Source organism: Mesocricetus auratus, unplaced genomic scaffold (genome assembly GCF_017639785.1).
Source record: "Mesocricetus auratus isolate SY011 unplaced genomic scaffold, BCM_Maur_2.0 Super-Scaffold_100676, whole genome shotgun sequence".
NCBI lineage: Eukaryota > Metazoa > Chordata > Mammalia > Rodentia > Cricetidae > Mesocricetus > Mesocricetus auratus.
The window spans coordinates 12199406-12212163 of NW_024429266.1; the positions used below are offsets into that span (position 1 = coordinate 12199406).

General features: G+C 49.4%; 1 long non-coding RNA gene across 1 annotated transcript; it reads left to right on the forward strand.

Annotated features, from left to right (window-relative positions):
* The first annotated feature begins 2008 nt into the window (after positions 1-2008).
* Positions 2009-5992, forward strand: LOC121137214. The gene is made up of 3 exons (XR_005874446.1): positions 2009-2210; positions 3178-3440; positions 5510-5992. It is a non-coding gene; the product is annotated as an uncharacterized LOC121137214 (long non-coding RNA).
* Positions 5993-12758: the final 6766 nt, after the last annotated feature.

Here is a 12758-nt window from a genome sequence, read left to right on the forward strand (position 1 = left end):
TGACCTTTCTGCTTAAGAAGTTGCGTTGTAGGGTAGACTGTTTCTATCTCAGAGGAGACTGATGTACGGCAGCTCATGGCCGAGATGGTGGGGGTGGAGATGGGGGAGTGAGGGAGAGTGGGGGGGCATCCACACGAAGAGGCATGAAAGCAGGGACTTTGTCAGCGTGGGCAGCTGGCATTCATGGATCACCAAAAGCCCAGGCCTGAGAGAGCTGCCCCGGCCTCTCCACCCCGGCTCTGGTGCCTTTTCTTTCCAGGACAGCAAGCTGAGGACAGTGGGATTGAAGACTTTAAGTTCTCAGCAAAGGAGAGGCATGGGGAGCTGCAGCAGGGGAGAAAGACAAGGATCTGAGAGAGCGTGTCAGCAAGCCACACGGAGTCAAGAGGGAGAAGGTTCTAGATAGGGTCAGGTCACAGTCACAGGGTTCGCACTGTCAGTCAGGTCACAGGGCCTTTTTGGTCAGGATGCCACAACGGGAGGCTTTGGGATCCCCACAGTGGTGGAGAATTTCCTGGTTGAGTTTACACAGTAATGACAAACCTCTGGGAGAGACTCGAAGGCAGCGGTGTGATGACTGCTTCATGAAGGTCCCTCAGGCTGAGCCTAAAGCCCCTTGTTTGTGTAAGAGGTGAGGGGCAGGTGCAGTGGCCATCGAATTCATGAAAAGCCCCAGGTGGCTGTCTGAGAAGGACGACTGCTTCCATTAAACCCGAGCTGCTGAAGAGCTTTTTGTCCCAGAGACACTGTGAGCTCTACCATGTTCCCGGAGCTGGGAGTAGGGGCACCAATCCACCATGTGGTGAAGACTGGTTGTTCTAGGAATAAAGACCAATTACTGTGGTTCAGAATCACTACATTAGAGGAAGAGGGTCAGGCTGACCAGTGTGACCACCTCCGCTTCACTGAATCAGCAGCTAATTTGGGTTTAAGATCCCGGGGAGACAATGCGTCCAGGGAGGGAGGGGCGGAGCCAGCCTAAGGCCCGTGCATTGAGATAGACTGGAGGGGACACGGATGGAAATGACGAAGCTCGGAAGATGGCGCTTGCTTGACTTTCATTCTGGGCCGTTTCTTTGGGGGATTCTCCTGGGAACAGCAGCTGTGGTCCTCCTGTCCTCCTCGATGGGCCCCTGGCTTCAGGTCAGAGGACGGCCCCACTGGACCCCGCTGTTCTGTACCTCTTGCGGCCCCGTTTCATTCTCCCACTGGACTATGGCTGGACTCGATCTGGCACAGGGAGCAGGGTTCTGAATGACCATTCCCCGCCCCAGAGTCCTGCAGAGAGTGGGCGGGCACAAGGCTCTGTCCCTCTAATCTCTCCAAGGTGATGTCTGTTGCATCCTGCCAGGGAAGTGAAGTTTCTGCAGACGCTCCAGCAGGGGGCGCTACTCCCCGGGAACATGCTGCCCAGGTGTCTGTCCAAACGAGAATCTGGCTGGCGGGGGTAATACGTGGGTAAAGGCGCTCGACAATGTACCTGATGACCCGAGTTTGATCCCCGGGACCTGCATCATGGAGGAAGAGAACTGATTCCTTCTGTAAGTTGTCCTTTGATCTCCTCCACTGGTGGGCTGTGACTGCACCCCACTTTCACCCCGACAATAGATAAGCTAATGTAATAAAATAGGCATCGGGAAGGCGGCCAATGGGGGAAGAGTACGAGCTCTTCAGGCCAGCCTGGGGCATGTTCCCCATTGCCCACGCCGAGTTTCCCCTTTGGAATTCCCTCTCGCACCAAGTGCAGGAATGAGGCGCCTGTGGATACAGTCATTGCCTCCGTAATACCATGTTCGGTTCCCTAGTGCATACTGCAGGGTAAGGCTGGCCGTGTCCCAACCCCCTGGGAACTCCACCTCCTGGCATTGTCCTGAGCACTACCCCGCTCCCTGCGCTGGGCCCTCGCCCTTTAGAAGAGTGTGGGCGTAGATTTTAATACCCCAGAACGCTAATTAAGATCAAAGCGACTGTGAAGCTCACCCTGCGGACCTGGGCCCGTAAGAGGCCTTTAGAGTCAGTCTCTGCCAGCTGTGTGGCGCCTGTTTGTATCAGGCGTCCCTGACTTCTCAGAGAGATTGTCCACACCACGTGACACCCTGAGGAAGCGCCTACCAGGGAATTTAGTTCACTGTTAACTACCTCTACGGGCGGGCCGGTACCATTCTCTGTGGAAGAACCTTCCCTCCCCTGGCGCCGGTCATCCTCACTTGGTGAGCCAGGCATGTGGCAAGGGAAGGGTCTGGACCCTCAGGAGCTGTAGGGAGGAGTGTGAACCCTGATGGTCTCAATAATCTTCTCTCTAGCTGGGTCCTCGGGACACTTCTGAGGTGACCATCATAGGGTTGTAGATAGGAGGCTCTATCCCACTAAACTCCAAGGAGTTCTGATTTCTGTCTGTGGTCTCCATATCCCTACCAGGGGCTTTTGGTTGGTTTGTTTCCTTCCTTCCTTCCTATCTTCCTCCTTTCCTCCTCTTCCCCCTTCCTCTCTCCCTGTCCCTCTCTCTCCCTCCCTCCCTCCCTTCCTTCTTTTCTTCCTTTCTTTTTTCAAACAGGGTTTCTCTGTAGCTCTGACTGTCCTGGAACTCACTTTGTACATCAACCAGGCTAGTCTGGAACTCACAGAGATCCACCGTCCTATCCCTCCGGAGTGCTGGAACCAAAGGCATGTGCCACTACTGCCCAGTGACTCTTGGTTTCTTGCTCAGACATTTTTTTTTCTGGCTATCTTCTAATCAGTGTGCTCTGGTTCAGTGCTAATGACTACATTCTCCTTTTTACTGTTAATCTGCACCTGGAGAATGGTGGCTGAACCTGGGTTGTTGGAGCACAGGCTGTGACCCCCATGTTTGGTAATACTGCCAACGAGCGCTGTTTTTCAGTTATGGTGAACCACTGAGGGGAGCCGCTTATCTTTAAGAGAGAGGCAAACTAGAGCTAGGGATGTAGCTGAGTCGGTAGAGTGCTTGCCTTGTAGTCACAAAGTCCTGGGTTCAAATCCTCAGCACAGCATCAACTGTGTGTGCTCTATCCACCCTCTGGAAGTAGAGGCAGGAGGATCAGAAGTTCAAAGTCAGCCCGGATGAGATTTGTGGGTGTGTCAGGTTTCACTCTTTTTTGTTTATTGTTGTTTTTTTTAATGGTTTTTCTTTCTTTTTCATTGTTGTTTGTTTTTTAGATAGGGTCTCACAATGTAGATAGGCTGGCCTCAAACTCAGCAATCCTCTCAAGGGCTGGAATCAAGCCTGTCTGAGCAAACCACAGTCTTGCAAATACTCTCTGACTGCCTCATTTCAACAACAGAGCTATGTTTGGGGGAAATTTCCTGAAATTGAATGGCTTCACCAGTTACCAGGGCCTGGCAGGCTCCTGTGGAGGATGAAGGGTACGCCCCTCACCAGTCAGGGCTCTCTCTGCCCTCAACTTTGCACTCCAGACCCGGTAAGAACAGCTTCCTGATGCTCATATTGCAACACAAACCAAACCGCAGAGGTTATAACTTCTCTGTTTCTTCTCTCATGAACCACCAAGCGGGGCTGAGGCCCGCCCACTTCCTGCGCCTGCCCGTGCAGGGCAGCAACTGCCACTCGCTTGGGGATGTGAGGTCAAAGGCAGGTCCAAACAATAGTGAGGCCACACCCCAGTCCTGCTAACTAGCCTTAATGGTCCTGGCTTCAAAAGGAAATACTCTAAGGACAGCCGAGCTAGTCTCACACCCTCCGGACCAGTGGTTCTCGGCCTTCCTAATTCTTCCACCCTTTAACACAGTTCCTCATGTTCTGATGACCCCCAGCCATACGTTATTTTTGTTGCTACTTCATAGCTAGTTTTGCTACTGTTATGAATCGTAATATCTGGGTTTTCTGATGAAAGGGTCATTCCACCACTGGTCTAGACCTTTGAATTGGATCCATTTAGCAGTGTGACTTAGAGGTGGAGCATAGGCCTAGGGTTTGAGCTTGGAAAGACACACACACACACACACACACACACACGATAAATTTTAAAAAATGAAATAAAAGAATTTATGAATGGGCTCAAACAGAAGCTCAAGGACAATTTTGAGTTTAAAAGGGAACATCCCAGGAAGTTCAGCTGTAAGTCTCAGCAGCTTCCCAGAGGAAGGGAATAGAAGGAAGGCCGACACAGGACAGATGAGCAGCTTCATGCCTGGACAGCGGCCTTAGGGAGAAAAAAGAGCCCAAAATAACAGAGAATTCCTAAGTGTTGGGAAAGCAGGGTTAGAAAAGAGGCAGAAAGCCTGGCAGTGGTGGCTCCCAGCACTCAGGAGGCAGAGGCAGGCTGATCTCTGTGAGTTTAAGGCCAGCCTGGTCTACAGAGTGAGTCCAGGACAGCCAGGGCTATGCAGAGAAATCTTGTCTCAAAAAACAAAAACAAAATGAAAACAGCAAAAATGAAGAAGAAAAGGAGAAGTTATGCTTTTCTGAATAATACAGAGAAGTCGGCAGATTTTGATGACTGAATCCCATAAAAGACTGCACAGGGGAGTGGGAATCCAGCAAAGGAAAAATATGTCATTAAAGGAATAGATTCCACCCAGCACACCTTCCTTGGGATGGTCCTTGGCAAACCAAGCAACCAGCCAAGCCCAGAAGTGTTCGGTCTCTATTTCTTCACCAAAAGCAGTTTCTCTTTTCCATTTCCTCCTTTTGTCTTGTTTTGTTTAGAGACAGGGTCTCACTACCTAGCCTTGGCTGACCTGGAACTCCCTATGTAGACCAGGCTGCCCTGAACTCACTGAGGTTTGCCTTTCTCTGCCTGTCCAGCGCTGGGATTAAAGGCTGCGCCACCACCTCCAGCCCCAGCTTCTTTAATGAGTCTTTATAGGTGTGCTAACACTGTGATGTGTGGGTTTAATGATGAGTCGCATGGGTATGTCTTGGGGTACTAAGGCCACGCTTGATGAAAGCAGGTGCTCCATGGAGGACTGAAGCAGGCCAGACAAGTCTGGCATCTCTGCCTTCCTGTCCTGTCTGTCCCCTTTGTCACTTTTACCTTGGGCTCAGATTTCTGCTTAGCTCTTCATGTGAGTATATTTGTCACTCAGGAAATGTTTGCTTGAGGGGTTGGGTGGTAGCTCAGTGGTTAAGAGCACTGGCTGCACGTCCAGAGGACTTGGGTTCAATTCCCAGCAACCATCCAGCAGCTCACAGCCGTCTGTAACTCCAGTTCTAGGGGATCAGAGCCTTCTTCTGTCCTCTGCCTGTGTCAGACACACGCACATGCAGGCGAGTCAATGCAGACAAACCACCTAAAAATATAAAATAAGTTTTAAGAAAGTTAGAAATGTTTGCCTTAAACTGAAATACAAGATAATCTCTCTTCCTTTGCAAGGCTGTGGATTTGTAAGTAAGGTAGCTAAGACAATGTCCCCGCCAGGCCAGTGGCGCCCCCTACAGGCCAGTTGTGCCTCCTACACGCTGGGTGAGCTCCTGTTAGTGAGGGGACTTGGTCTGCTTCACGCCTTCTTCCTTGTTTTCTCTCTGCAGCATCATCATCATTTCCGCTCGCCACCCTCTGTCTCATCCTTACACTGAAGATGCTCCCCCACCGTAGCAATGCGGGGGGGGGGGGCTGGGGCTCCCCTCTTGGGTTTCTTAGTCTCATTAGTAAGAGAATTTAAGAGTGAACTCAAGTGGGATCTGTAGGACAATTTATTAACATTTAAAAGAAGAAAAGCCTCTGGGGAGGGTACATTGTAAACCTCAGCTGATGACCTGAGGGTTAGAAGAGGAAAAAAAGAGTGGTGCCATCTGAGTCTGCACGGAGGCCAGACACACGACAGACAAGCGGCCACATGGTGGAGAGAGAGGAATCACCCCAGAGGATCCACAAACGCGCATCCCAAAGATAAAGGCAGAGAATAAAGACCCAGTTGAAACTCTTGGCAAACTCATGGGTCTGTGTGTGGGAGGTGAAATTCTGGGAAGAAAAAGCACAGTATCTCATTAAAGGGAACGTTATTCCTCTTATCTCTTTGCATGCCTTAAGGTGAACTCACCTTCCTAAGGGCGATCCCTTGCGAGGGTGATTCCGAGAGTGACCTGGCCCAAGGGAGTGTTAAGTCCCCCTCCAGGGCAGGATTCTGGCGGAGGAGCCCTTGATAGACCCTTGCCGCTGCTCTAACATGGGTGGCCTCCCTTCCTTGGTTTACTGGTTTTCCTTGTGGCCAGAACCTTGTCCTGAGTCTCCGGCATTTTCAAGTAGTGATTCAAGGAAGCTGGATTTGGTGACAGTAGCACCTGCTTGTCTGCCAGATGGGGCCCACGGCGGCCTCCGGCCCCGCCCTACTGGCCAGTGCCGGGGCCAGCACTGGATTGACTCTCCTCATTGTACTCAGCAGTTATGAACGGTTAAAGGTCCCCTGTACTTCTCGGGGAGACTGTGTGAGACGGGCTTCCCAGGTGCACCCTGCGATCAGCTACTTGAGACAGAGTGGGGGTGCGGGGCAGCACCACATGAACCGTACCCAACATGCTGACTTTGTCTTCACAGTCTGCGGTGATACCCTGATGCACAAACAAGGCCTATCCGAAAACCAGAGAATGAAGCTTGCTGCTAGCTAACCGTAGAGGTCTGGGGGTACATGAGACACGCGAACCGAGGAGCTACTGTATTCAGCTCCAAGTGGGAGTCTAATAAAGACATCACAGGGACATGACAACCCAAATCCTCCCTAGACAGATGTCTCTGCACTGGCCACCAGGTCTCAGTGTGGTCATTTACCCTGGAACTCTGCAGTGTGGGATTTCTGGATCTGGGCCCTGTCCCCTCAGGTTAAAGATGGGTCTTCTGGTCCTGTGCCACTGACGGTGGTCAGGGTATTTGTAGTTTCCTCCTTCCTTCCTATTTAGAAACTTGAAACAGAAAAAAAAAAAAAAAAGGTGTATTCTCTCTGAGCGCTTTCAGGGACACAATGAGCGGAAGAGCCCAGCCTTGGGGACTTTCGGTTTCACCTGCTCCCAGCCAGCATTCCAGAAGATCTGGGTCTTGCTTCTGCCGCCTTCTAGATAGCTTCTGCTGGCCAGGCTCACCCTGGGCTTCCAGCTACTGGAAAAGGTCTCTCTTTATCATCTCAGTTTGTGAGTACTTTCCTTAAAGCAATCTAAACAAATGCCCCGCTCTGCACGTGGCTGAGACTGGTCCCTGAGGGGGCCACTAACGACACTCTAACAGAGCTCCTAACACGGCCATCGAGTCTTTAAAAATGACTCAAATCTTAGCCACAGGCAGTGCAACTTGACATAAAACACAGGATGTAGCCTGTAGCCAGACTCTACACATTCATTTCAACGCGGGAGGGTGGCGATGTGACCCCCGGGGGCTGGCTACTCCGTGCGCTTCTCTCATCCCCTATAGATCTGAATCACGTGTGTACAGTCCCCCATACCATATCCTCAGAGTCTGGTCGAGGGACACTGACCTGGGTAATGGCTAACAGTCAGGTACAACTTCTGTGACCTACAACGTGAACCTAAAAGCGGGCCAAGGGCAGGCGTGGTGGCCTGTGGTGAGGACAAAGTTATTTAAAGCTTTCCTGCCAACTGTACCATTGCAATTTACAACCATCCACAGCCCAGGCTTCTAAAGACTTTTAGGGGAATATCTTTAGATTCTAAGATATTCCAAACGCCAGGAAAGACGCTTTTCTAACTTGTGCATGTAGAAGAACTCACTGGCACCAGGGCCATTACCAGGGTGGAGCTGTTGCAGCAGACAGTGTTAGCCATGGAACTGGGACCAGCCTGCTGCCCTTGAGAGGCTGTGTTAGGAACAGCAGCCAGCTGGCTCCAGCGTGTGCAGTCTCCTGCTTGTACTGCAGCCACGTGGATCCTTGCTGAAAAGCCTCGTCTAAAAATTCCTCAAAAGCAGTGTGCTTGTGTGGGCCTGGGGAGATGCCCAGTCTGCAGACTGCTTGCTGCTCAGGTCTGAGGACCTGAGTTCTGACCCCCAGGATCCACGTGATAAAGCCAGGCCCTGTGGTACAAACCTGGGATCCCAACACTGGGTCATCGAAGACACGGGGACCCCTGGGACTCACTGACGAGTCAGTGTAGCAGACGGATGAACACCATGAGAGTCCCTGTCACAGTAAATAAGTAAACAAAACGGTGGGTAGACACTTGACATCGACCTCTGGCTTTCCCAAGCATATGCATCCGTGTGTCTGTCTACTCATTCAAACACACAAGCACACAGTCAGTTCCCGCCATTAACCTACAACCTGTTTAAATAAGCACAGCAACCACAGCTTGGCCTAGAATTTGTTTAAAAAATTTATGAAATGCGTTTTCAGAGTTCTTTCACTATCCCATTTGTGTTTACAAAATGAATGCACTAAAAATCTTTTAGTCTGAACTACTAATTGATAATTTATCGGTAAGTTTAAGCCTCGTAAAGGCTTAAAATTTCCCATTTAACAGATAAGGAAACATTCTGAAATAAATTTGAAGTCTCTTGCTCAAGGTGCCCAAGGGAGGCAGAGCCAGAGGGCCAAGTGCATGCGTCCCTGACTCCTGAGGCTGCCCTCTTCACCACACAGCTTTGCCTGACAGGGTCCCTCCAGCTCTCCAGTCACAGGTTCCAGGAACTGAGAGGAAGTTATTTTCAGTAAGCGTTTCTCTGTGCTGTGGTTTGGCCGTGGAGTGTTTCCCCAAGAGTCGAGAATGTTGTAGTTTGGGCTCCCAGCTGGTGGCACTCTTAAGAGGGGATTGGATCATGGGGTGTTACTGACTTACCCCTCTATATTTGAGGTGAATGCCGCCTTAATGAGCTCCTAATTTCACAGGCTGTTAGAGGGCGGAGCCTGGTTGGAGGAAGTAAGGTTACTGTGGTACATTTTTGAAGAGCCCATCATCTGTTTACATTCAAAAAATTACATGTATTCGACTTTAATCCCAGCATTCAGGAAGCAGAGGCAGGCAGATCCCTGTGAGTTCAAGGCCAGCCTGGTCTACATAGAGAGTTCCTGGAGGGAGGGACTCACTGGGGTGGGCTCTCTGACCCCCTCTACGCTTGGCTTCCTGGTCTGAAGAGTTGTGAGTAAGCAGCCTCCCACTTCTGCCACGAAATTGAGTCGTGCACGTTCTCTCTCTTGTGGTTTCTTCCGTCGGACAGTTGTTAGCGTTAACTAACTCGCGCTCCAAGTTGGTCTCTCTGGTATTCTGTCAGTGACCAAATCTGGCTGACACATTTTAAAATATAGTGGAAGCCTGGAGAGATGGTTCAATGGTTAAGAGCTCTCGCCCTTCTAGAGGACCTGAGTTCAATTCCCAGAAACCACAGGGTGACTCACAGACCTGTTCCAGGGATCTGGTCTCTTCTGGTGTGCATAGAAACAAGCCGGCAACACACTCGTCTAGAGATAAAATAAATATCTCTGGGAAGAAACACTGTTAAATGTTTTAGTCATGGCTACCATTTTCGGTGACTCCCCAGGTACAGCTCCAAGGGTTGATAAGAATTTTTTTTAATTATAGGGTGACTCTGGAGGTACTGTGAATGGGATTTCAATCTGATAAGATAAAACTAGGAGCCGATGAGGTGGCCTCTAGGGGTTAGAATGTGTTCACTCATGTAAGGGGAGTTTCTGGTAGGATTCCTAGGAATTTGCAGGCTTATAGCTGGGAAAGAAGGGCTATAAGCAAAAGTTGTCATGGGTGCTGGGGTTCTTGACTCTCAGCAGGCGAGAGACTCTCTCATTCCTGTGGCCTCAAAATTGTCTTTCTGTCCTGCCCCCCCCTCTCTCTCTCTCTCTCTCTCTGTGTGTGTGTGTGTGTGTGTGTGTGTGTGTGCATCCCGGGGCCTTATACCTGCTAGGCAAACCCTGTACCATCAAGTTACAGTGCTTCTCTGCCTATTTCAAACGGTGCAACCTTGTCCTCTGAAGGCCTGTGTGTCTAAAACACCTGCCCTGCCAAACTGTGTCGGGTAACCATGGCTCGTGGCTTCTCTTTCCACCTCAGAACCCACATGAATTAACTATGCTCCACTGGCGTTTTGTTAACACATTCGCCACCAGAAACAAAGTGTTTTTCTAGCTGGGCGTGGTGGCACATGCCTGTAATCCCAGCATTCAGGAGGCATGGTTAGAGGATGGTAAGTTTAAAAGTAGCCTGGGTTATAGAAGGAGCCCTAGTATCAATAAACACATGAACCAATTTTAGACAAGTAAAAATTATCAATACCTAGGAGGGAGGGTGCTGGCCCTCTTACAATGGGGCGGAGACGGGGCCTAGGGGCTCTGTTTCCTGGTGTTTCTGGAACAAACAGCAAGTTTCCCCAAAAGCCTTCAGTTTCCTTAGCTTGACCCCGTAAGGGAGGACAGGGTGATTCTAGTGACATAGTCTGGAACCTTGGGAACTGTTAGCACTTGCCCAAGACTTCATAGGTCAATGTCAGGAAGGTGACTCAACCAAAACCCCCAAAGCAAACCAAACAACAGCAAAATCAAAAGCCAAAAAGGGAGAGGAGAAAGAGAAAGGGGAAGGAAGGAGAGAAGAAATAGGAAGAGGAGGAGGAGGAGGAGGAGGAGGAGGAGGAGGAGGAGGGAGGAAGCAGGAGAGTGCTCTGGGTAGCCAGGGTAGGTGCTCATGAGTTAGACGGTTCAAGGAGGTAAGTGGGAATGTATGTTCCTGGACCACAGCTCTGGGATCCTAGGATCCAGGCTGCGGTGCGGGAAGCAAGCAGAGACTGAGAGCTCAGCTCAGAGGCTCAGGCCTGTAAGCCTTGCCACTTAGGAAGCTGAGGCAGGAGGATTACATGTTCAGGGCCTGCCTGGGCTGCAGGTGAGTTGAGGGCTAGTTTGGGAAACTTTTAAGTAAAAGCCTGATGACATAGTTCAGTGGTAAATTGTTTGTCTGGCAAATTCAAGGTCCTAAAAGCTATGTATCCTGTTACCACCAAACAAAAAAGCCCAAGAAGACTGAGGAAATAAATGCAAATAAACATTCTTTTCCTGCTGAAATAGTTATACCAACTATTTAGTGCTGTTAAGTCAACAATGTAACTTCCAGATGAATCTAATTTAAATGTAAATATAATTTAAAGAGACATTCACAGATATCTCTAGTCATTTTTATGTGTGTTGTGTTAGTCAGATTTTAGTTGCTGTAACAAACACCTGAGCTAAATCAACCTACAAATAAGAAAGGTTTATTTTGGTTTATGGTTTTAGTTCATGGCCAGTTGTTGTTGGGCCTGTGCCAAGGCAGTGAACCAAGGTGGGAAGAGTATTGGCCAGGGAAGTTACTCACCTGATGGCTTATGGTGAGAAAATGGGAAAAAAACTTAAATGAAGGAGGAGGAGACTGCAGTCTCACAATTCTATTAAAGGGAATGTTTCCATGACTTAAAAACCTCAGAGATTCACCAGGTGTTGCGGCTCATGTCTTTAATCCCAGCGCTCTGGAGACACAGGCAGCAGATCTCTGAATTCAAAGCCAGCTTGCTCTACAGAGTGAGTTCCAGGACAACCAGAGCTACACAGAGAAGCTCTGCCTTGAAAACAAAACAAAAGAAAACCTCCTGGGCACTACCTCTTAAAGGCTTTGCCATCCCACGAAGCCTCACAAGCTGGGAAGATTCTAACATGTGGGTCTTTGGGGACACCTTCCAAAGCACAGACTGTATGTGCACGAATAAAGTAATTCAGGTCTTTGGCTTCCCACACAAGTCTAATGACCCGAGCTCAGTCCCTGCACCTCCCAGGCAGTGAGAGGAGAAAACTGACTTCACATGGATGACCTTATGTTCTCGTCCATCACATTCACACACACCCCCATCATCATCATAAACAAAAAATCAATGTATTACTATTCCCCCAATAGGGTTTTTGAGACAGAATTTCACTCTTTATACCAGCCTGTTCTGGGCTTGTAACAATCCTGCTATATCAGTTAATAGATAGTCTTGTTCAAGTTAGATGAAGAGAAATGAATGAAGATTAATTATGTAAATATAACCTTAAATATTCATCTCAAATATTTTTATCATTACCCTCAAACATGTCTGAGATAGATTTAATCACACTGAGGGTTGTACTATAAATAGTATGGAGATTACAGCGATCTCATGCTAAATGTGGGTGTTCTAAGACAGTGCCTATAAGGGAAGACACAGGTTCCCCAGGATCCAGAGTGGAGAACTGAAAGAAGCTGTGGTCAGAGTCAGGGAAGGAAGAACCCAGACAGGAGGGCCAGGTGAGGTCAGTGCACAGTGTCCTGAAGGCCAGCAGGGATCCCCAAACGTGGACAAGTGTGTCCGTGGCCTGGGAGAGCCCACCTGGAACAACAGAGGCGTCTTGTGCTAGATGTGATGTGTAGCAATGGATGTCAGTGGTTAGGAACCAGGTGAGTCCAGGGTGGAGAAAGCAGATGTTTTGGGGTCCTTGACTTCCTGAGATCCCAGGTTAGAGTTCCTATTCCAGTATTTATGTGCTAAATATGGTCTTGGGCAAGTTTTTGTTAACTTCTCCGAGTCTGTTTCCTCATACTACAAATGGAGATGGTAGTGTGTTCACTGAGATAAGAATTGCACATGACACACAGTAGGGCTTCTCCAGACACCAGCCCCACTACGTCTCCTTCCCTTTCTCTGCCCTGACTCCACTTCTCCCAAGGGGTAAAAGGATAGGGAGCAGTTTAGTGGTAGGGCCGTAGCAATCACGGGAGGTAAATTTGAGTGTCAGATATTAACAACGAGGGGCTGAGCCTTATCTCCATCCAGAGTGGAGACATA